Consider the following 23029-nt stretch of genomic DNA (forward strand, 5'->3'; position numbering starts at 1 on the left):
AAATCTCTACTAAAAATTGTCCAGATTAAAAAGAAGTCAGATGAACAACTACCCCACAACTTGCCTGTTTAATCTTGTAAGGATAAACTTCAATTTACTACAAAAAAATCACAAACATTGAAAACAGTGTAGCCAGATAATTGCCACTGACACAGAATATCACTGTAAATCATGTTCTTAAAGGGTTCAGTTTTTGTTGGTTTAATGCAATCTCCTGTGAAGGAAGAAGGATGGGGAGGTAGGCAGACTTGGCATCATATATATAGTGAACACATAACCTGTCTCAAGAAAATACTAGCTTTTATTTTAAATGCCTTTACCTGCATGAACTTCTAAATATGTTACCTCACTCACTCCTCTTAACAATTCCAATGGAGAGTAGATGAAACATTAATAGATTCACTTTCAGAGGTGGTAAACTGAGCCTCAAGAAGTGTTACTTGACAGTGGGAGTATAACATATTAGTGGTGGGTGCATGCTTCTCATCCAGAGTTTGTAAACTACAGATTAATGTTCTTTCCCTTTCACTGCCAACATTAATTAATCCTGTATATACAAAATGAATATTGAACACTAACATATTCTTTCCTCTCTCAGGACCATCATGAGTCCCTGATGATAAAATTACTAAAGCTACAGGAATGACTTGAAATAAATTAATATCCATGTTTAAAAGAAAAAATTCTAGGGTCTCCCTGGTGGTGCAGGGGGTTAAGAAGCAACCTGTGAAGCTATCTGCAACCATGCAGCATGAGTTCAATCCCTGGCCAGGGAGGTGACCCACATGGCTCAGCAGACCTCTCCTATCTCACCCACTGCTCCCCTCAGCAGTGTATATCAGTGGATTCACCTGTTCTGCTCCCCTCTTTGTCTCTGGTGAATGCTCTTACTCCCCACTCCTCTAGCCTGTACCCCAGTTCTTGTATGCATAAATAAATCTTTTTTAAAAAAAAAGAAAAAATTCTATCTTCTAGCCCAAAATCATACAACTTGCCTGTATTTGCTAAAAACTTGCCTAAAGCAGACATCTGGAATTCATTTCTTTTTTTTTCTTTTTTTTTAATATTTTATTTTATATAATTCTTACATCATTTTTCATTTTTTGCACAATGTATGCATTTTCATTTTGGTTATATTCCCCATACAATTGCACCCCCCCCTTATTTTGACCCTAACCCTTCCTTTCCCCGCCCTCCCCCTGTAGTATGTCTCTGGTTTGTAGTTGCTTGTTGATTTTGATTTTTACTTTGTATTAATTAGTCTTTTTCCTGGTCTCTTATTTAGGTTTTCTAAATTCCTGCTATGAGTGGGATCATACAGTATTTTTCTTTTTCTTTCTGACTTATTTTGCCGAGCATGCTCCATCCATGTTGCTGCAAACTGTATGAGTTTATCTTTTTTGATTGCTGAGTAATATTCCATTGTGTATATGTACCACATCTTCTTGATCCAGTCATCTATTTTTGGGCATTTGGGTTGTTTCCATAGCTTAGCTATTATAAATAGTGCTGCTATAAACGTAGGGATGCTGCTATAAACGTAGGGATGCTATAAACGTAGGGATGAATTAATGTTTCTGTGTCCTTTGGGTAAATACCTAGGAGTGGAATTGCTGGATCATATGGAAGCTCCATCTTTAGTAGGTTGAGGAATCTCCACACAGCTCTCCATAGTGGTTGGACCAGTTTGCACTCCCATCAGCAGTGCAGGAGAGTTCCTTTCTCTCCACATCCTTGCCAACATTTGTTGTTGCTAGTTTTTTAATATGTGCCATTCTCACTGGTGTAAGATGGTATCTCATGGTAGTTTTGATTTGCATTTCCCTGATTGCAAGTGATGCTGAACATTTTTTTCATATGCCTCTTGGCCATTTGCATTTCCTCTTTGGAGAAGTTTCTTTTTAGCTCTTCTGCCCATTTTTGACTGGATTATTTTCTTTGTTTATTGGAAGAATTAACATTATCAAAATGGCCATCCTACCAAAAGCAATATACAGATTCAATGCTATTCCAATCAAAATTTCAATGTCATTCTTCAAAGAAATAGAACAATTAGTGATGAAATTCATATGGAATCACCAAAAACCCCGAATAGCCAAAGCTCTCCTGAAAAAAAAAGAAGGGAATGGAGGCATCACACTCCCAGACTTCAAACTCTACTACAAAGCCATAATCATCAAAACTGCATGGTATTGGAACAAGAACAGACATACAGACCAATGGAATGGAATAGAAAATCCAGAAATAACCCACAGATTTATGGTCAACTAATCTTTGACAAAGGAGCAAAGACTATGCATTGGAGCAAAGAAAGTTTGTTCAATAAATGGTGCTGGGAAAACTGGGTTGCTACATGCAAAAGAATGAAGCTTGACTACTACCTCACACCATGCACAAAAACCAACTCAAAATGGATTAAAGAACTAGACATAAGTCCTGAAACCTTAAAATATATAGAAGGAAATATAGGCGAAACACTACATGACATGCATCTTTATAGACACATCACCCAAAGCAGTGATAGTGAAGGCAAAGATAAACAGCGGGGACCACATAAAATTAAAGAGCTTCTGCACAGCAAAAGAGACAATAACCAAAACAAAGAGAAACCCCACCAACTGGACTTCATTTGTATAGTTTCTGTTACTTTCAAGTATAATTTTTTTCCAAGTCTAAAAGAAGATCTCAAGTTGCTTTGCAAGTAATACAGCATGAAGCAAGAAATCATATGCCCAACCAATGCTTTAGCATTGTAGGTAGGGAGTAAATATACTTCTATCCTGGTAACTTCAACTGTAGTTGAAATGGTTTCTACAGAAAATGACAAGAAAAATTTGCTCTTGAGAAAATACAAAATTGAATAGAACAAATGTGTAGCAGAAATCACTGGTAGATATTAACACCATGATTTAGGAGCCATTTTTAAGTTAAAGACACAATTTCATTTGGAATATGGACAAAATACCAACAAGTACATGCAAAATAGAGCACTTAGCTCTTCAGAATATCTTCTAGTTGTGTTTAAGCAGAAAAGTTTTAATAATCATAATATATAAATGATAGTTTTCTGATTCAAAATATAATGTTCATTATAGAGCTGAATAGTTTATATCTTTCAAATAAATGTATGGGAAATTGCTTATTTAAATAGAAAACTAACAAATTTTTAGCATACTAATTACAATTAAGAAGAATAAATTGACCATGTATATGTATTTTTTTAATTGCCAACAGACTTTTACAAATTTGCATAGTGTTTTTAAATGGATTCTCTATGTAAACATTTGTACATTTCCCAATGGGTGTTATGATAATTGGATAGTAATATTTCCTTTATGTTACATTTGAAAATTATTATTTCTCAAAGGAGCATGTTCTTTTTAAGGAACAGACACTTATGAAAGTATTATTCAAATGTTGTCATACTTTTCTTTGAATTATCTGATTTTGAAATGAAGCAGTGTACAGATGCATAAATACATTTAAATAATAAGTAATATATGTATCAAGATTGCTATGTTAATCTGTAATTTGGTGAAAATTGACTAAGACAAATGTCAATGATCAATTTTCAGTATAAGTAATATTAATTACTTGTAGTGTAATTGTTATATTTTATATAAAATTATCCTTGAAATAATGGCAGTTTGCTCTTTATTTTATATGTGTATTCTCTTCCTTACTAAGAGGAAATAAGTTGAAGATAATACCAACTATTACTGAAGAAAGTAATCATGTGAGCTTCCTGGAATATCTTTTAAATAATTTTTATTTAGGAGTTTAAAATAAGAGGTCCAGTATATCACCTGTAAGTATGGTTTTCCTGAATATGCCTGAAGTAGGACTTTTCCAAAAAGTGTCACCTTTGAATAGGGAAATAAGGTCAACTGAGGCCCTGTGGATCTCAGGAAGTCTGTTCCATTTCTTAAAGAATGCATAATATTTTAAGTTCAGGAAGTCCCTAGAGGCTGAGACAAGCTCTTGTTCTTATCTCAGTTCTTTGAATTTTCTTAATCCAAAAAGCAATCACTGCTCCCCTTTTTTTTTATGACCTAGAGGAATATAGTTTAGAGGGCTTCATCCAGGTATAGATTTGACAGCAAAGAATTCCTCCCTATCTGAAAAACTTATGTTTTTACTCTCAAAGCAAAAAATGAGGTCATCCCTCCTTGTCATGTGAAATCTCTCCCTACTCTCTTCCTAATACTTCCTAATATCCTTTAAAGGATATATATATATATATATTCCTGGTTTACCACATTTTACCATCTATAGCCATGTAAATTTTCCATATGTATGTCATTAAATTTTGGCTTTTTTTCATACTAATCTGTCTGATGTTGATTTGTTCACTTGTCTAACCTCATAAGAACCCAAACTGGGTAGGCGAACTTTTCCCTCTACTCTGATATAAGTCAGAATGGGATAATAGTTGAAATAATTTTTTTTTTAATAGAGGCATGTTTTATTTATTTATTTTATTTGTTTGTTTGTTTTGTTTATACATGCACTGGGTACAGTCAGAAGCGCGGGAGGGTGAGAGAATTCACCAGAGCCAGAGCGGGGAGCAGAGCAGGCAGAAGGACCGAAGTACACTGCTGAGGGGAGCAGCGGGCGGCAGGAGAGGTCTGCGCGCCATGCGGGACCCTCCTCTGGTGGCCGGGGAGCAGCCGGGGATCGAACCAGCGCTGCAGAGGCCGCGGGCAGCTTCGTAACCCAGCGCTTAACCGCTGCGCCACCGGGGAGGCCCTGAAATAAATTTTTGAAGCCACATCAAATTCTTTGGAAATTAAAGTCACAACTTACTGAAGTTAAATGTTGAAGACACAGTACTAACATAGGCAAAAGAAAGGAGGGAGAGCAGCAAAAGAGACAATAACAAAAACAAAGAAACCCCACCGACTGGGAGAACATTTTTGCACACAACACTAATGATAAAGGACTGATTACAAAATCTACAAAGAGCTGATGAGACTCAACAAGAACAAAGAAAACAATCCAGTGAAAAAATGGGCAGAAGAGCTAAAAAGAAACTTCTCTGAAGAGAAAATGCAAATGGCAAACAGGCATATGAAAAAATGTTCAACATCACTTGTAATCAGGGAAATACAAATCAAAACTACAATGAGATACCATCTCACACCAGTGAGAATTACACATATTAAAAAAACTAGCAACAACAAATGTTGGTGAGGGTGTGGAGAAAAAGGAACTCTCCTGTACTGTTGGTGGGAGCAAACTGGTCCAACCACTCTGGAGAGCTGTGTGGAGATTTCTGGACCTACTAAACATAGAGCTTCCATATGAGCCAGCAATTCCACTCCTAGGTATTTACCCAAAGGACACAGAAACATCAATTCCAAAGAGCACCTGCACCCCTATATTTATAGCAGCACTATTTGCAATAGCTAAGCTTTGGAAACAACCCAAATGCCCAAAAATAGATGACTGGATCAAGAAGATGTGGTACATATACACCATGGAATATTACTCAGCATTCAAAAAAGATAAACACATGCAATTTGCAGCAGCATGGATGGCACTGGAAGGGATCATGCTCAGCAAAATAAACCAGAAAGAAAAAGAGAAATACCGGATGGTCTCACTCATAGCAGGAATCTAGAAAACTTAAATAAGGGACCAGGAAAAAGAATAACTATAAGAAAGAAAATATCAAAATCAACAAACAACTATGAACCAGAGACACTCTATGGAGTGTGGGGAGCGGGGAAAGGAGGGGTTGGGGTCAAAATAAGGCAGTTGTAATTGTATGGGGAATATAAAAATAAAATTTAAAATATATATATATTTAAATATAAAAAATTAACAGAAAAAAAAGAAAGGAGGGAGAGCAATGTAAATCTGTTCTACAACTGAAAAGCGCAACTTAAAATATACATCTTATTGATGTTTCATAAGCATTTCTTTATACACATAGCACCATGTTATTGTTTGAATAAACAGAAATATAGGAAGTCTACAGAAAAATTCATTTCAAAGATAAAAAAACAGAAGGATTCTTTCTTCAAGCTTAGGAAATTCTTAGTGCTTTATGCAAGATAATTGGAATTGTTTTGTATAAGTGAGATTATAATAAGCATAGAAAAGATTGATGAGGTGAAAGTGAAGGCTGTAATTTAGCTCTTGTCATCTTTCAAATGTATTTTGTATAGTGAGTATGAGATTTGGTTTCTAGCAATATTGTTTAAAATGAGAATCTATGTGCTTTCATCTATGTTGTGAGGGCAACACTAGCTACATGGGTGCAGCCTAAACAAATAAATGAAAAACACAAGAGTATCCCTTAATTGCAGGTTACATTCCAGCAGCTTGTGGAAATGGAGCTATATATATTGGTTTCAACACATTGTCATGCATGCACATGTAATGGGAAGAAGATCAATGTTTACATATGTGGTAAACAATAAGTTTGCCCTGTCCCTCTCAACCTTTCCTGTCATTCTTTCTTCCTGGCCTATCACCCCATGACCCATACCCTTTTCATACACACACACACATGCACCACCACCAACATTAGTATTCTAAAATCAATTTTAAATTTACATTGCAAATTCGAGCAATCATAATCCCTTAACTGCTGATGGTTATTATTCTTTGGGTTGGGGGGGGGCATGAATTGTTTGTTGCCACAATAATGCTGCATGTAAACCATTCCAACACTCAAAAGCCTAACTCGTAACCATGTAAAGTTGTATATAAATCAATGTGTTGACTGGAAAGTTCACCTCGTATTGGTTGGCTTGACAGTCCTCTCTCATGCATCTGCAGGTCAGTTGTGAAATTCCGCTATCTTTGTTCCCTTTCATAACAGACTTCATCTGGACCTGCTGGACTGAAAATGTTTTATTCCACTTGATCACATGTTCTGCAGCAGGAGAGTCTAAATTTGTTCTTATGGAAGAGGCAGAGATTCTAAAAAATTGTACAGTGTGTGTGTGACCTCAAGAGGCTTAGATTAGAATAAACCCATCATCTGCTACATTCTGTTGGTCACATAAAGTAATAAAGTTAAACCACATTTAAGGAGTGGCAAATTAGATTCTTAACTATTGATTGGAGGAGCTGTAAAATCACATTGCTAAGGACATAGATACTAAGAGAAGTGGAGAATTGGGTCATTTTTACAATCAATTTGCCACAAGAATATTCTGACAAAGAAGTTCCCAAAGATTTAAGTGTTACTAAGAATTAGAATCAAATAATTTATAAAAAGTCTGAACACCAATTATGCAGGCTTTCAAATTAAGGGAGAGCATATCTGTATCGAAATATCTGCATGATTCTTATTTCAAGTTTCAAGCCATTTCACCCCTTTAGAGATGCCGTCTTTAATAGCCTACCACCTTAATTGAAATTACAGACTGTCTTGACACCCTACCCTAATACTCATGCCATTTGACATACTATTTATTTGTTTTTCATCTTCCCCCCCCAACTATTGATAAAATGTAAGTTTCTTGAGTCCAGGAATTTTTTCAGTACCTAATACAGAGGAGATGCACATTGAATGAGCATCCTGTTAGACCAGGCATATTGAGATCCCACAGGCACTGCCTAAAGAGCTATGCCTAACAGCCTCACTACCTATGGGTAGCAATACTTATTTCAGACTTGGACACTGGCATACGATCGATCAAGACATATTTCTTCCTGATTTCTTTTCAATAAATCTCGTTTTCTAACTGTTGTGCTCTGTTTTGAACTTGAGCATTACGTAGTCTCAATGTATTCTATTTTGAATCCTATCAATAGCTAAGTCCCTGGTTTTTCCTAATTGCAATTCTATATGGTTCTCAGTTTGTCTGTGTGATAATACTTCTTGCGTTGGGAAGATATGAGATGGTGAAAAGATTGCTTGGTGCACTTAAGAACCTGGTTTCAAAGTCCATTTCTGCTTTGTGGGAATTATTTACCTTATTTAGGCTGACTTTTCTTACACTTGTAAGATAAATGATAATGCCTACCATACCTAAACTCATAGTGGTCCCCTTCATGGAAACCCCAATCCAAAAATTGGACAGCCAAAAGCAATGTTTGTCCTAGATAGTTCGATCGGGTTGTATGTAATTGGCCCAAGTCCAACCAGAATTAAACCAATCAATTTCTTTCCATATTCCACCTCCACTTTTGAGTTTGGAAATGAGTTTTATGAATTTGAGATTGATGACCTTCTGTCTTCTGCAATGGAAAATGGATAGCACTGAAATATTCTGGAGAGAGGGAGGGGGAGAGAGAGAGAGAGAGAGAGAGAGAGAGAGAGAGAGAGCGCAGATCCTCAGAAAAAAAAAAAATCAGAAGCAAGGAATGAAAAGAAAATGCTTCTTGGTTTCCCAACAGATTCCAATTTATCCATTCCAATTATTTTTCCAGGCCTTTCTTTTCATATCTTTGGGTGTCATGGAACATAGTGTCCTAGCAATTAATATCCTTTTGCTATGTTAGTTTAGTTGATTCTTGTTACAGTTATTTACAGCCAAAAACTCCAAACCAATAAACCTACTCTCCGAGTTGTTGCAAAGATCAAAATAATGTCTGAAAAGTTAACATTAGAGTTATCATTTGACTCTACTGGAATTAAGTCTGCCCCTAGCCCTAATATGTCTGTTGTACATGCTTGTGTCCTCAGTGACCCTGGCCACTGCTGACTTAGGTGAGACTGAGCAGGTTGGTGTACTGAACCATATCCAGATCTATTTAATAAAATATGCATACATATATGCCTTGATTCATGCATATGTGCCTTCATCCTTGCAAATTAAAGGAAAGGCACTTGTTCTTTTTGCTCTTGGATAGAACATATCGGCTCTCACATCCTTAGAGATATTGCTCCTACCTTCATAGCACCCACACTGGTTGAAAATTCAGCTCTGTCATTTGTTAACTTTGTGGACATGGATAAAATATGTAACCCATTCAGCTTCTGTTTCTTCTTCTGTAAAATGGGATTAACATTAGTACATACTGAAGGAATATTTGTGAGGATTCAGTGACTTAACATGTGAAAATCATTTTAGAAGAACTCTTTGAAATTGAATAAGTGTGCTTCCAGACTAAACTGAGTCCATCTCAGTCAACATATACCCATTAACAGACTTAACACACCCTCTATCAAATACATTGTATTATTTATTAATAACATTAACTGAAATCCACAGCTATTTATATGCTCATTCTGATTATTCCTGTTCTTTATATATCCTTTAAGTTCTATGGAAATATTCTATTGTTTTTCACTGCCTGATAAATTAAATTTACGTTTAGAATGTTCTTATAGGAAAATAATTTCCCTTAACTGTACTGTAAATTCCTTAAGGACAGGAGCTTTGTCTGAATTATTTGCTGACTCTCACAACTGTTATTAACTATGCTTTATATTTGATTCATAATATTTTCTTGCAGTGCACTTAATTAAAATATATATTATTTTGAGATATTATATAACTTATATTTCATTATCATTATGTAATTGTAATGTCCTAAATGTATCAAAAGTGAAAGTAGATGTAATCTACTTGTTTATTTCCTTTTTTTGTTTGTTTATTTGGAATTTGCTTATATATTCTAAATACCACCTCAGAGATTTACTCCAGCTTTTTATCTTCATTGTAGTATTCTTTTAACTGGACTGGGTTTTATTGTATATAATTAAAACTGCAGCACTAGAAGCAAAATTCCCTAGAGGTTATATCAGAGTGACAGGAAAATGTACCCTTTGCAGTTTCTTAGTCCCTTAAATACAGATTTTCTTAGAAAATGTAACCTGGAGTTATATAGCTATTTCACATAAATATTTTCATTTAAAACCCAATTTTTTAAGTTAAAATCTGTTGCCCCAATGTCAGACCTCACAGTAATTTATAGTTTTTTGTTCTAGAGGGATTTATAGTGAATTAGTTATTATATCCCTACAGATGTGGCCTAATAATATGCTGATTAAATGTTTCTGCCTTGATAAAAGTGACTAGTACTTTAAAGACTTTGCTCTGTTGAAACGTTGGTAAATTCCTTAAATACTGGAAAAGGCCACCTCTCTGTATCTATTCTCCTGCTGAAAATATAACAGTCAAAAGGTACGTGAAGTATATATCACAAGTTTAATATATCACTTATGTTTTATAGAACAAGCTTATATATAACAAGTATTTATAAAATGTATAGCCAAGTTTAAATTTCTGCAAATGGTAATTGAAAAAATTTACCCTTACATGTATTAGTGTCAAAATTTTGAATTTAGATATAAATTCATTCTATTTGAAGTTTATTTTTGCATTTATCTTAGGAGTAGTGATTTAAATTTCTAAATGTTATTTTTTACCTGCTAATTATTATAAACTTCTCCAGAATTTTAGACAATTTTAAAGTAATTGTACTTACATGATAGACAAAGGGAAGGTCTTCATAGTCAAGCAATAACATTAATTACTGTCTAATTGTAGTCCAACCTATTCACTCAAAACTGTATAACTATTCCTTCCAAATTGAGTCCAGATGTTCAGGGGTATACATTGTGTTAGCCATCTGGCACTGAAACACCCTAAATAGAAAAATTATGTGATGTATTATTCTAAATAAATTTCTTAAATAAATATCACTAACAATTTTCTAATACATTCTAGACCTCTACTATTATTTAAGTGTGTTTTTCCCATGGATTTCAATTTAATGGTTTTATCTATAAACTTTAGACAATAAAGGATATGATTCACAAGAGTTTCTTAGATCTACAGATTATTTGAATAGTGCCGACCTGTGTACAATTAAGTATTCTGAAAAGTACATTTCCAGCTTGTGTGACCATATTTCTTAAAGATTAGTCATGTCTTCTGGTGTAAAATTATGACATTATTTAATGGTTAGAGAATATAATCGCAGACCTGTCTTAGAAACAATTTAGGAATGTGTATTGGGCAACATTGAAATTTACCTAAGAATGTATCATTTGGTAATAATTATGAATATGAAACAAGTTTATTATACAATAATGTCTGCTGCAATATTGTTTACAAAATAAAAACTTGGAAATTGTGCAAATGTTGCAAGGCTATAAAACATGCCTGAATAATTTTCTTAGATAAACTGGGTTTTGGAATAAATATTACTTTCTTTTATGTTTTATGTGCCTTACAAATATTATACAATGAGTATTTTTTATTTCATAAATAGAAATGAAATGGAAATATTAATGCAAATTTATGTGAAAGTTTTTCTGCTCTTGACTTGATTCCTGGTTGAATTACCCTTGGTGTAAGTTTATTAAGTCTTAGTCAGGTTTTCTAATTCTTTTTTGTAAAGATTTATTTATTTATGCATCCAAGAACTGGGGTCTAGGCCAGAGGTGTGGGGGTAAGAGGAATCACCAGAGACAGGTGGGGAGCAGAACAGGCAGACTGACTGAAATACACTGCTGAGGGGAGCAATGGGCGAGACAGGAAAGGTCTGCTGCACCATGTGGGTAGCTCCCTGGCTGGGGATTGAACTCATGCTGTGGTGACTGCAGAGAGCTTCAGTCTGAGACTTAACCCCTTGCGCAACCAGTGAGGCCCTGCTTTCTAATTCTTAACTCACAATGTGTGTGTGTGTTTGTGCATGTATAAAAACTTGACTAATTCCTATATAATATCTGTGTCTCATTTCCTGATCAATAAAATACCTAATAATAGCTTATATCCTTATATACAAATGCCTAAGCTGCCTGATATCTTGAGGTTACTTCTAATTGTGAGATCTTACATTTCCTGAAATCATGAAAAAAATCACAGTCCGAAGAATGTTAAGGGAAAGGAGACCCAAAGGATGATTTACTATGAAGCCAATTTACACTGAGATGGACCCTAACGTATTGAAATGTTTATATGTATATATAAAATTAGAACAATCATGTTATAAATAATGATTCATCAGTCTTCTTATTGACTCTATAGGAGATATTCCAAAATCATTTTTATATGTGTAAGAGATCACTGATTTTTTCAGTTAAGAAGTATGGAAAAAAACATTGTATAAATGTGTAAGACATTTAAAAACATTTTGCTTCCTTTTTTCTGAATTTTATGATGTTTATGGAATGTGCCAGATTTTTAAAATTATGTTGTGTAACTTATTGAAAATTAGATTATTATTCTGAGTGAATATTAGCCTTTAGGCCTAACGGACATAATTAATTGTAAGTGATATTATTTTTCTTAACGATGATGCCCCCAAATTATTTAAGGTTCAGGTCTCACAAAACTTGCATCTATCCATCATCATACAGTATTATTTGCTGTCAATAATTCTTCCTGTTGAAATAGAAAAGTTCACAAAATCTGTTATCACATTCTTGACTGGTATGAGGTTAGACAAATATACGCAAAAAAGGAAAATCATCTACTACATTAAAGCTTTTCCCATTTAGTATTGGCAATTTTTAAAAATAATATTAGAGACAAATTGTTAGAACTATTGATGCATCTTTGGATCTAAAATCCCCAAAACAAGTCATAACTCTGGTTTCCATTTTAGAATGATCAAGGCTACTTAGAATACAAAGTGGTTTAAAATTTGGGATTTAAGTGAGGTAATATTGGGTTGCATTAGTATTGGTATTTTGGAAGTATAGGCCCCCCCACTCAGGTATCACCACCATAGCCCACCCACCACCAAATTACCCATGTGGGCTACCATTGTCTGCTGTGCTCCTTTCCCTTTTTGTTCTCAACACTCCCCTATCTCTTGTCCCTTCTGGATGTTTCAGTTCTATAGTCATCTTTCAAGGGTTAGTTTTTAAGTGTATCTTAAAAATAAATTAATAGGGGCCTCCCTGGTAGCACAAGGGGTTAAGCATCAGCACTATGAAGCTATCTGCTGCCTCTGCAGCACTAGTTCAATCCCCAGGCGGCCAGGGAGCAACTCACATGGTGCAGCAGACCTCTCCTGTCTCACCCGTTGCTCCCCTCAGCAGTGTATTTCAGTAGATCTGCCTATTCTGCTCCCTCTCTTTCTGGTGAATCTTCTCACCCCCCACACCTCTGGCCTATACCCCAGCTCTTGTATGCATAAATAAATAAATCTTTAAAAAATAAATTAATAATAATAAAAAATAAAAATTCCATTTGCTCATCTTAATGAAACAATGAAAAGATAAAACAAAAATCTGAAAATGATCTTATTAATATTTTGCTTGAAAATTCATCTCATTGGGCCTCCCTGGTGGCGCAGCGGTTGAGTGCTGGGTTGCGAAGCTGCCCCCAGTCTCTGCAGAGCCGGTTCGATCACTGGCTGCTCCCCGGCCACTGGAGGAGGGTCCCGCATGGCACACAGACCTCTCCTGCTGCCCGCTGCTCTTCTCAGCAGTGTACTTCAGTCCTTCTGCCTGCTCTGCTCCCTGCTCTGGCTCTGGTGAATTCTCTCATCCTCCCGCACTTCTGACTGTACCCAGTGCCTGTATAAATGATAAATAAATAAATCTTTAAAAAAAAAAAAAGAAAGAAAATTCATCTCATTGTTTAAAGTATTCGTTTACAAACATAAAAATACAACCAACAACTAAATACATAAATACATTTGGTGTTTTATTTTGCAATGAATTGCATAAAAAGCCAGAATTGTGAATGTTAAGAAATGTCATGATAACTGATGTATAGAAGACTGTGCAACATGTAAATAGAATAACCGTTTCTTACTATTCACTAGAATTGGTTAAACATCGTAACTTTTGTGGCATGTATTAATTGAAGCAGTTGCTTTCTCTTTTACATGATTTCTCTCATCAGTGCACTTTGCTTTCTGTCATATGTGTGATTCTCAACCCACTGTTTTAAATGTTATATGTTTCATTTTGACTGAGTGATAACTGCATTTTAACAAGAAATAGAATTGATTCTTACATTTATTCCAACATTGCCTTATGTAAGAGCAGCAGAAGGCTAGACAATTATAAGGTCTTTAAAATTCTGTTCAAGATTGTTAAAGCAATATAAATATGAATGATAAGCGCCTTGAAAAACACTCTGGATTAATGTTTCTGTTTCCATTTATTTTTTTAATTACATCTTTAAATCTCTATATGCATTTGTACAGACTTTTTCTTCCAGTTATCTGCCACACTAGAAGGATCACTCTGTAGTAGAAGAACAATGACTAAGAAATACTTGCAACTCAAGAGTGTGAACATTTACTTCTGTGATAAGTACATATCTTTGCTTAAATTGTAACTCATGTGTATATTGAATAACTTTATTAAATAACTGCTATATATGAACTACCCCTAATACTTGGAAGACCCGAGAAAGAGTATAAATAAAAGTGAGCATACTATGTGTGTAAAAATATGCAGTTTATATATAAATCTAGGAAATGTATCAAATTAATGACAAATTTTTAAGATCCATGTAAAGTTATAATTTGGATATGACTGAAAGGAGGCAAATTATAAAAGTTACCTATATTTATCATTAATTTGATATTGGGTCAGCAATGTCTACATAATATATAAATTCTATATTATTCCATAATATTTATTTATTTCTTACCTTAATTTTATTTTAATCATTATATTATAATTAAGTTTTTGGTTACTATTGTATCCAAAATGTGCAAAATTTGAATAAATTTCATCAAAATATTAATAAAAGTATATGCATGAAACAATTAAATTTAGGCTCATATATCATGTAATGAATTATTTTCATATAAAATATTCAAAATATTTGTACATTTAAATGACAATATAATTATATCTAATGAATAGTACAATTTTAAAGAAAATTTATATGAATAAAACTAAAATTTGTTTACTTTTACAAATGTAAGAAATATTACAAAGGTTATCTATCTTTGTAGTGAAACTTCACAATTCTAATATTCAATGTAAATCAATATCACTTTTCATATGTGTTGTGTATATATATTTCCATAATTACAATTGTAGGAATTAAGAATTATTTAATATTGCTAAATATTCCTCAGCTACCATGTGAAAATGGCACACTAATATGTGAACATTTCCATGTACATTTAAACATGTACTGAAGCAGGATTGCATAGTTCACTTTGTAATAATCTATTTTATTTGTGATATCTGAGAAGAAGGATTTTATTGTCTATTTTTATTTTTAAAGTTTATTCAAATGGGAACAATTCTGAGATTTTAGTAATATACTGGATAGAGGCAAAAAACTTGAAAACACATTTCACCCGAAAAAAATACATTAGACAAACAACCATATGGAAACTTGCTCATCTGACTAGGAATGAAAGTAGTAATCATTGTAATAAAAGCAAAGTGCTATTCTACTATTAAATTAGAAAAATATATTAAATATACTTTAAAAGCCTGATAATGAAGGCCATGTGGAGAAACTGACATATTCACATTTTCTGTTAGTAAGGTAAATTAAGACAATTATTCTGGATGGCAATTTTAACTCAATCAACAACAAAAAAAAAGAGAGAAATAAAATTGCTCAAATCTTTTCTTTTGATAATCTCATCTCAAGGAATAGCTCTAAGGAATCTATTCAAAACAGAAGGGGAAAAATTCCTCTATACAAAGATGTGTATATCTTTGTATTAGAAAATTTGAAACATAAATGCTTCTACATAAGGGAAGGATTAAGTGGATTATGCTACATCAAATGTTAAAAACATTTATCAAAATGATAAATAAAAAATGAAGCAAATCAGAAAGAAATCTTTTCCAAGTAAAGAAACAGCACAAAATTGAAGGCACAGTATGGTTAAATGATGCAAAATATTCGTACATATGGCTAAAGACTTGCCAAGGAACAGAAACTTAAAAATAGCTGTAAGAATATGTGCAACTTTTTTCTCTTCTAACTTGCTTGACAATGTAAGTAATTTTATTTTAATTTCCATCCATACCCAGCTTACATGCCATTCCTTATCACTTTGAGATGTCTAGTACCAACCCAGAAAACATACTGCTCCTCTACCTTTTCTTCATGACTATCCAACTAAAATCATAATCCAGGATACAGTCAAATATCCACTATCTCTGCACCTACACACAGGCAGAGGAAATAATATGACAAGGATATTGGTAGAATCTAAATTAATGATCACCACCCTCTAATCTGACTCCAACCACTCTGACCATTTTAACGATGTATTTTTTTTTTCTCAGTGGGCTCTCCCATATCCTATTATGATTATTTCTAAATTAGGTCAATTGACTTCAAATATCTGACCTCTCTCTCCTCCTCCTCCTTACTCAATTTTGCAGATAATCAGGGAAAATACAAACCATTTAAATGTGAATTTTCTCAGCTTCCATACATCACATCTATAAACCTACCTGCATCTGAGATAGAGCACAAATCACGATGAAAAATAGAAACCGGAACCCAGACCTCCAGTGTCTTAAGTCTATTGCTGTCACTTACTAGTGTGATTTTGAGAAAGTTATGTAAACTTTCACTGATTTTATCTCCTTACCAGTAAGATGAGGAAAACATTTTTTTTAAAGATTTATTTATTTATGCATACAAGAACTAGGGTACAGGCCAGAGGTGTGTGTGGGGGGGTGAGAGGATTCACCAGAGACAGAGTGGGGAACAGAACAGGAAGATTGACTGAAATACACTGCTGAGGGGAGCTGCAGGAGAGTCATGAGAGGTCTGCTGCACCATGTGGGTATCTCCCTGTGTTGCAGTGACTGTGGACAGTCTCATAGGCTGCGTCTCAACTCCTTGTGCCACCAGGGAGGCCCCAGAACAATATTTTTATGGAGGATTGCTGCAGCATTACAAGAATTTAAACTTCTGAATATATTATAATGGTATTTATCATATAATAAGGATTCAATAAAAAATTAGCTATTATTATAAATCCATTCTTTTTCGCTCCCATTTTTATTATAATACATGAATAATCCCCTATTTTGAATTGTGACTGAAATCCATCCCATGGAAGTTCAAGAACTTTACATAGTGGAATTTCCTTTTCATTACTTTAGTTTCAAACACTAACTTAGTACAAACTGTTTTCCATCAGTATTTAAATATACTTAGGTATCTTTCCTTCACAACCAAATTTCTCAAAATAAATATCTCTACCAGCCAATTCTTAAACTTGACCATATATCAGAATTTACTGTAGGACTTGCTAAAAAACAAATTTCTGGTCCCACCCTCAAAATCTCTTAGTCTAAGGTGAGGCCAGAATATTTGCATTTCTAATAAGATTTCAGGTAGTGCATCTGCTACAGACCCAGAGACCACAATCTGAGAACTCCCCAGTCTGTATACCCACATATTCTTCTTGCAGATTTCACTTCAGCACATCAAAACTAGTCTATAAAAGATCAACAGTGACTGTCAGAGTAACTTTTGGACATTTACTTGGCAACAGTCATCACTCACTCTTATTTTTCCTAGAGAAAATATATTGTAAATTTTCACCATATTGGATATGATTGAAAATAAAACAACCACAAATCCCAAATGATGTTGACATCCAAACAGTAATATAACAACAGCCTTCCAGAGCTCCAGATGAACAAAAGCCATTAAAATAATAACAATCACATGAAAGACAACACTATGGACTTCTCAGTGATTTGGACATAATACCTACAGAAAAGGAATAAATTTCTTTTTTTCATAAGCCTGACTGGTGATATTGACGGAAGTGGGCCTTGAACTACACTTTGAAAAATCATGACTGTCAAGATAAAATCAAAAGAGTTTGTGTTAAGAGTTTATAAAAGACTCAGCTCCAGCAGAGTGATGATGTTGTGAGGCATCTACTCAAGACTTTTGCCCATTTATCTATTGTCTTCTTTCACATTAAGTTCTAATATTTCATTATTTGGACTATGGGTCTTTTGGTGGATGTATATGTTAAGAATATCATTTTCCATAGTATGAATGGGTTTCATTTTTACTTTTTCAATTATATCTTTGGATGAAAAGAAGTTTTCAGTTTTAATGTAGTTTTATTTGTCTTTTTGTTCTTTCAAGGTTAGCACTTTTGTATATTAAGAAATATTTGCCTCTGGCCTCCCCTGATAGCACAGCGGTTGAGCGCTGGGCTGCAAAGCTGCCCGAAGCCTCAGCAGCGCAGGTTCGATCCCCGGCCACTGGTGAGGGTACCACATGGCACGACAGACTCTCCTGCCACGCCCACTGCTCCCCTCAGCAGTGTATTTCTTCTGTCTGCCTGTTCTGTTCCCCTCTCAGGCTCTGGTGAATTCTCTCACCCTTCTGCGCTTCTGACTGTACCCAGTGCTTGTATGAATAAATAAATAAATCTTTAAAAAAAGAAAGAAATATTTGCCTCTTCCATGTCAAGGAGATGTGCTATGGTTTTTTTGTAAAAGTGTCATAATTTTAGCATTCATAATTATATGTTTAGTCGTTAGGAATAGATTTCATTTTACAGCAGTAACCCTCAGATGTTTTTGTCTCAGAAATCCTTCATAGCCAAAAATGTTGGTGAGAAATGCAGTTTTGCTTACATCAGAGATATATATTGATATCATAACAGAAAATAATGATGAGAAAACTAAAAATTACTTAACCATACTAAAATATTAAAAATTTGCATGTCAATAAAATATCCTATGAACAATAATTATGTTTCTCAAAATAAAAAGCCTATTTAATGAGATTAACATCATTTTCTATATTCTTGCAAAACTTTACAATACTTGATTTAATAGAAAATATCTGGACTCTCATATCTGCTTTTTCAATCTGTTATGATATGTTGTTTTGGTTGCAGTTTATGAAGAAAATTTAGTTTCACACAGGTTGTAATTATAAAAAGGAAGAGCATTACATTGATATTTTTAGATAATTGTAGATATTTGATACCACACTGAGCAAGTGGAAGTTCTTGAATGTTATTTGCAATATACAAATAGCAATATCAATGTTAATTTTGAAAAAATATAAATGAGCTTTCTGTACTTTGTTACTTTCAAAACAATTGATGTATCTTGCATGTCCACTGATCTTTGATGTACGCATGATTTTTTATAGCCATATATTGATTATTTAGAAAATATTTTTTTAAAAAATTGAGCTAAAAAATATCTACATCTATACCTATAGCTATAGCTATAGATATATATATGTGCACCAGTGAAGGCATCACCCTTATTAACTTCTTAAGAAACCTAAAAACAGACATTGACAGCAACACAATGGTAGTAAGTTCTTCAACTCCTCTATATCAATAGACAGATCAACCATACCAAAAATCAATAAGGAAGGACCTCCCCTGGTGGTGCAGGCAGTTGAGCACTGCACTGTGCAGCTGCCCGCAGCCTCAGCAGCATTCTTTCAATCCCGGCCGGCAGGCGAGGGTCCCACCTGGCGTGGCAGACCTCTCCTGTTGCGCCCGCTGCTCCCCTCAGCAGTGTATTTCATCAGTCTGCCTGTACTGTTCCCCTCTCTGTCTCTGGTGAATCCTCTCACCCTCCCACGCATGTGGCCTGTACCTTGGTTCTTGTGTAAAATAAATAAATATTTTTAAAAAATCAATAAGGAAACAACAGTCTGAAATGAGGAATTAGACCAACTGGGCATTTATAATGCACTATATCTCCAAAAAGCTGAGTACACCTTCTTCTCAAGTACACACGGAACATTCTCCTGAGCATATCACATGTTGGGTCACAAAACAAAAGTCAAAAAATTCATGAAGATTGAAGTCATTAAGTACCTTCTTTTATTACAATGGTATCTGATTAGAAATCAATCACAAAAAGAAACAGGAAAAATCTTAAAATATGAGGAGGCTATAAAACTTGAATTCCTTAAGAATGTTGCTTTGGCTTGTGCAAGTTCCATAAAAGTACTTATGTCTAATGAAATTGATACACAATAAATTTTAAATAAATTTCAAAAAAAGAAAATACTTTTTCATTGATTTATGTAGAGCTTTCAAATGGTGATGCATTTTGCTATGTGATAATATAAAAATCATATTAGTTAATATCACCTCAGATCTCATCCCAAAAATATTTAAGTACTGGAAAGATGTCAATTTTGCAGCAGTTTCCATATTCTAATTTTCACTTGAAAGGTCAAATTTTATCATAGGCAATAAATACTGTGAGTTTTTTATCTCCAAGTGACAAGCTAACAATTCATTTTTAGGAATATGGTCACCAAATAGTAAAATCTTAGTAATCACAGTTTAGCAATCATTCTTTCAAAAAAAAATGTGGTTTCTATGTAAAAAAAGAAAGTAGACTTACTTACTGGAATAAACATAATTTGGAATGAAAAATATTTTGAGCATTTCCAGTGGAAATAGAATAATGATACACTACACCCCTCAGCAGTGTGTTTCATAGATCCACCTGTTCTGCCCCCCACTCTATCTCTGGTGAATCCTCCCACTACCCACACCTCTGGTTTATACCCCAATTCTTGTATACATAAATAAAAGTAAATTTTAAAAAATACTGAATCATTCTGAGTCAATCAGAATGATGATATGAATTATATGTTTTTTTCTTGATTGTAAATGATTTTCTGATACTAAAGCACTCTTATAATTAAACTTTAGTTGGAGGTATTGTCTAATTTTTTAATATATAAATGACTTATTTTCTGGAATCTTAATATTTTGGTGCCTATATAAATGGAAGAGATTGATCTGTAACATTCCTTTACTTTCATGCTCACGGTACATTATAGAATTAAGGTTATAGTTCAAGCCAACATGGTCCTTAACAAATAGAGCAAGGAAGCATCCTTCTATGCTATTTCTTTCCTGAATATATGGAGGAATTCATTAATAAAGCCACGTGAGCCTAAGTTTGTGTGTGTGTGCTGTGTATGGGAAAGTTTTAACCACAGAATTATTTTCTTTAGAAGAAGTCAGAGTATAAATATTTTTAATATCCTCTGTCAGCTTTGGTAGCTTGTGTTTTTGAGGAATATTCCATTTCATGCAAACTGTTAAAGTCATTTACATAAAGTTGTTCTAATGTTCTAATAGCCTCTCATTATTTCGAAATGTCTGTACGTTCTGCAATGATATTCCTGTGTTCTCCCTTCTATTTTTTTGACCAATCTTTCTAGAGATTTATCTTTTTTTTAAAGATTTATTTATTTATGCATACAAGAACTGGGGTACAGGCCAGAGGTGTAGGGTGGGGGTGAGAGGATTCACCAGAGACAGAGTGGGAAACAGAGCAGGCAGACTGACTGAAATACATGCTGAGGGGAGCAGCTGGTGAGACAGGAGAGGTCTGCTGCACCATGTGGGCAGCTCCTTGGCCGGCCAGGGGTCGAACTCATGATGCAGAGGCTGCTGATTGCTTCATAGGTTGCATCTTAACCCCTTGCACCACCAGGGAGGCCTGAGATTTATCATTTTTATTAATATTTTTAGGGGACTGACATTTGGTTACTGTTTTTTCTCTATTTTGTCTTACAATTTATTGATTTCTACTATACTTATCTTTACTTTTTCCTTCCACAGTCTTACTTCTGCTTGATTCTTTTTTCAGTTTCTTGATAGAACCTAAATCTTGGTCAGTCTTTCTTATTTTCCAGTACAGTTTAGGCTAATAAACTTGCCTCTAAATACTTGATCTAGCTGCATCCCCCAAAGTTTTGTCTTATCACCTTATAATTTCTTCCAAAATATTTTATAACTTCTATTTTGATTTCCTTGTTCACACATGGATTATATAGGAGTGGATTGCATTATTATCTGGTAGTGTAATTTTTTTTTTTTTTTTTGGTGGGACCCTCGCCAGCAGCCGGGGAATGAACTGGCGCTGCAGAGGCTGTGGGCAGCCTCGCAGCCCAGAGCTCAACCACTGGGCCACCGGGGGAGGCACTAATTAGTGTAATTTTATGTAATTATTGCTTTCTTATTGTATTTTAGTTTATTTAGTTAGGGTCAGAAAAAAAAATCTGAGTGATTTGATCACTGGAAATGATGGAAACATTCTTTATAGGCCAGTTTGTGTTCTATGCTAATAAATATTTCATATATATTTGAAATGGAAATTTTTCATGGTTAGGCACAGTGATCTAAATGTTAAATTAGGTCAAATTTATGAATTATATAGTTCAAATGTTCTATGTATTTTTTTCCCTGCTATTCTATTACCTTTGAGATAAATGTGATAAAACCAACTGATTGTGGATTTTTTTCTGTCTCTTTTTGTTTTTGTTCATTTTTGTTTTATATATCTTGAGGCTATGGTGTTGAGTTCATAAAGATTTACATTATGATATTTTTCTTTTAGGCTAACATTTTTGCCAATATGTGTACATTTCCTTATCCCCAGTAATGTTTGGGTCTAATAATTGCTTTAATACTGGTATAGCTACACCAGATAATTTTTTATTAGTCTCTAAATAGTTTATGGTTTTCATTTATTTTCATTTTGAGCATTCTCTGTTCTTATATTTTAATTTTGTATCTTTTAAACAACATGCAGTTGGGTTTTATCTTTTTATCAGTTCTGAAATAATTTTTGTTATGTTTTAAAACATTTTATTATTATATTTTTCAAACATACAACAAAGTTGAGAGAACTTCACAGTGAAAAGCTACAACCACAACCAATTCTAACATTCATATTGGACTTCTGACAATCGTAATCATTTTCTCTAGATCATTTTGTCCTTCTTCATTTAATTTGATTTCTATAAAAATGTCTTGTACTTACTCGTTTTCTGGTTGGAAAATCTGTTCTAGGTTCTGGAATTTTTCTTTTCACCTACTCTGTTCTTCTTTTTTTTATGACTAATCATGTACTTCTGTTATTCCTTTTTGCTTTCTAGTACCTTTATAGTTATATATTATGTTACTATTCTATAGTAGTATATTATTTCACTATTAACTACCCTAAAGAGCACAATCCAGATGCCTTATTTATCAAACTTAATAAGAGTTATTTCATCAATTTCCTGTTCAGAAACTTAGAAGATTTAAGTCAATTTATGTCTACCCCCTCATTATGTTATTTTCAATATATATTATAAATTATTCATAACATTGCAGGTATTGATGCAAGTTACTACTCATTTAT

This window comes from Talpa occidentalis, unplaced genomic scaffold, assembly GCF_014898055.3.
Source record: "Talpa occidentalis isolate TD23 unplaced genomic scaffold, MPIMG_talOcc4v2.1 talOcc4.15, whole genome shotgun sequence".
Lineage (NCBI taxonomy): Eukaryota > Metazoa > Chordata > Mammalia > Eulipotyphla > Talpidae > Talpa > Talpa occidentalis.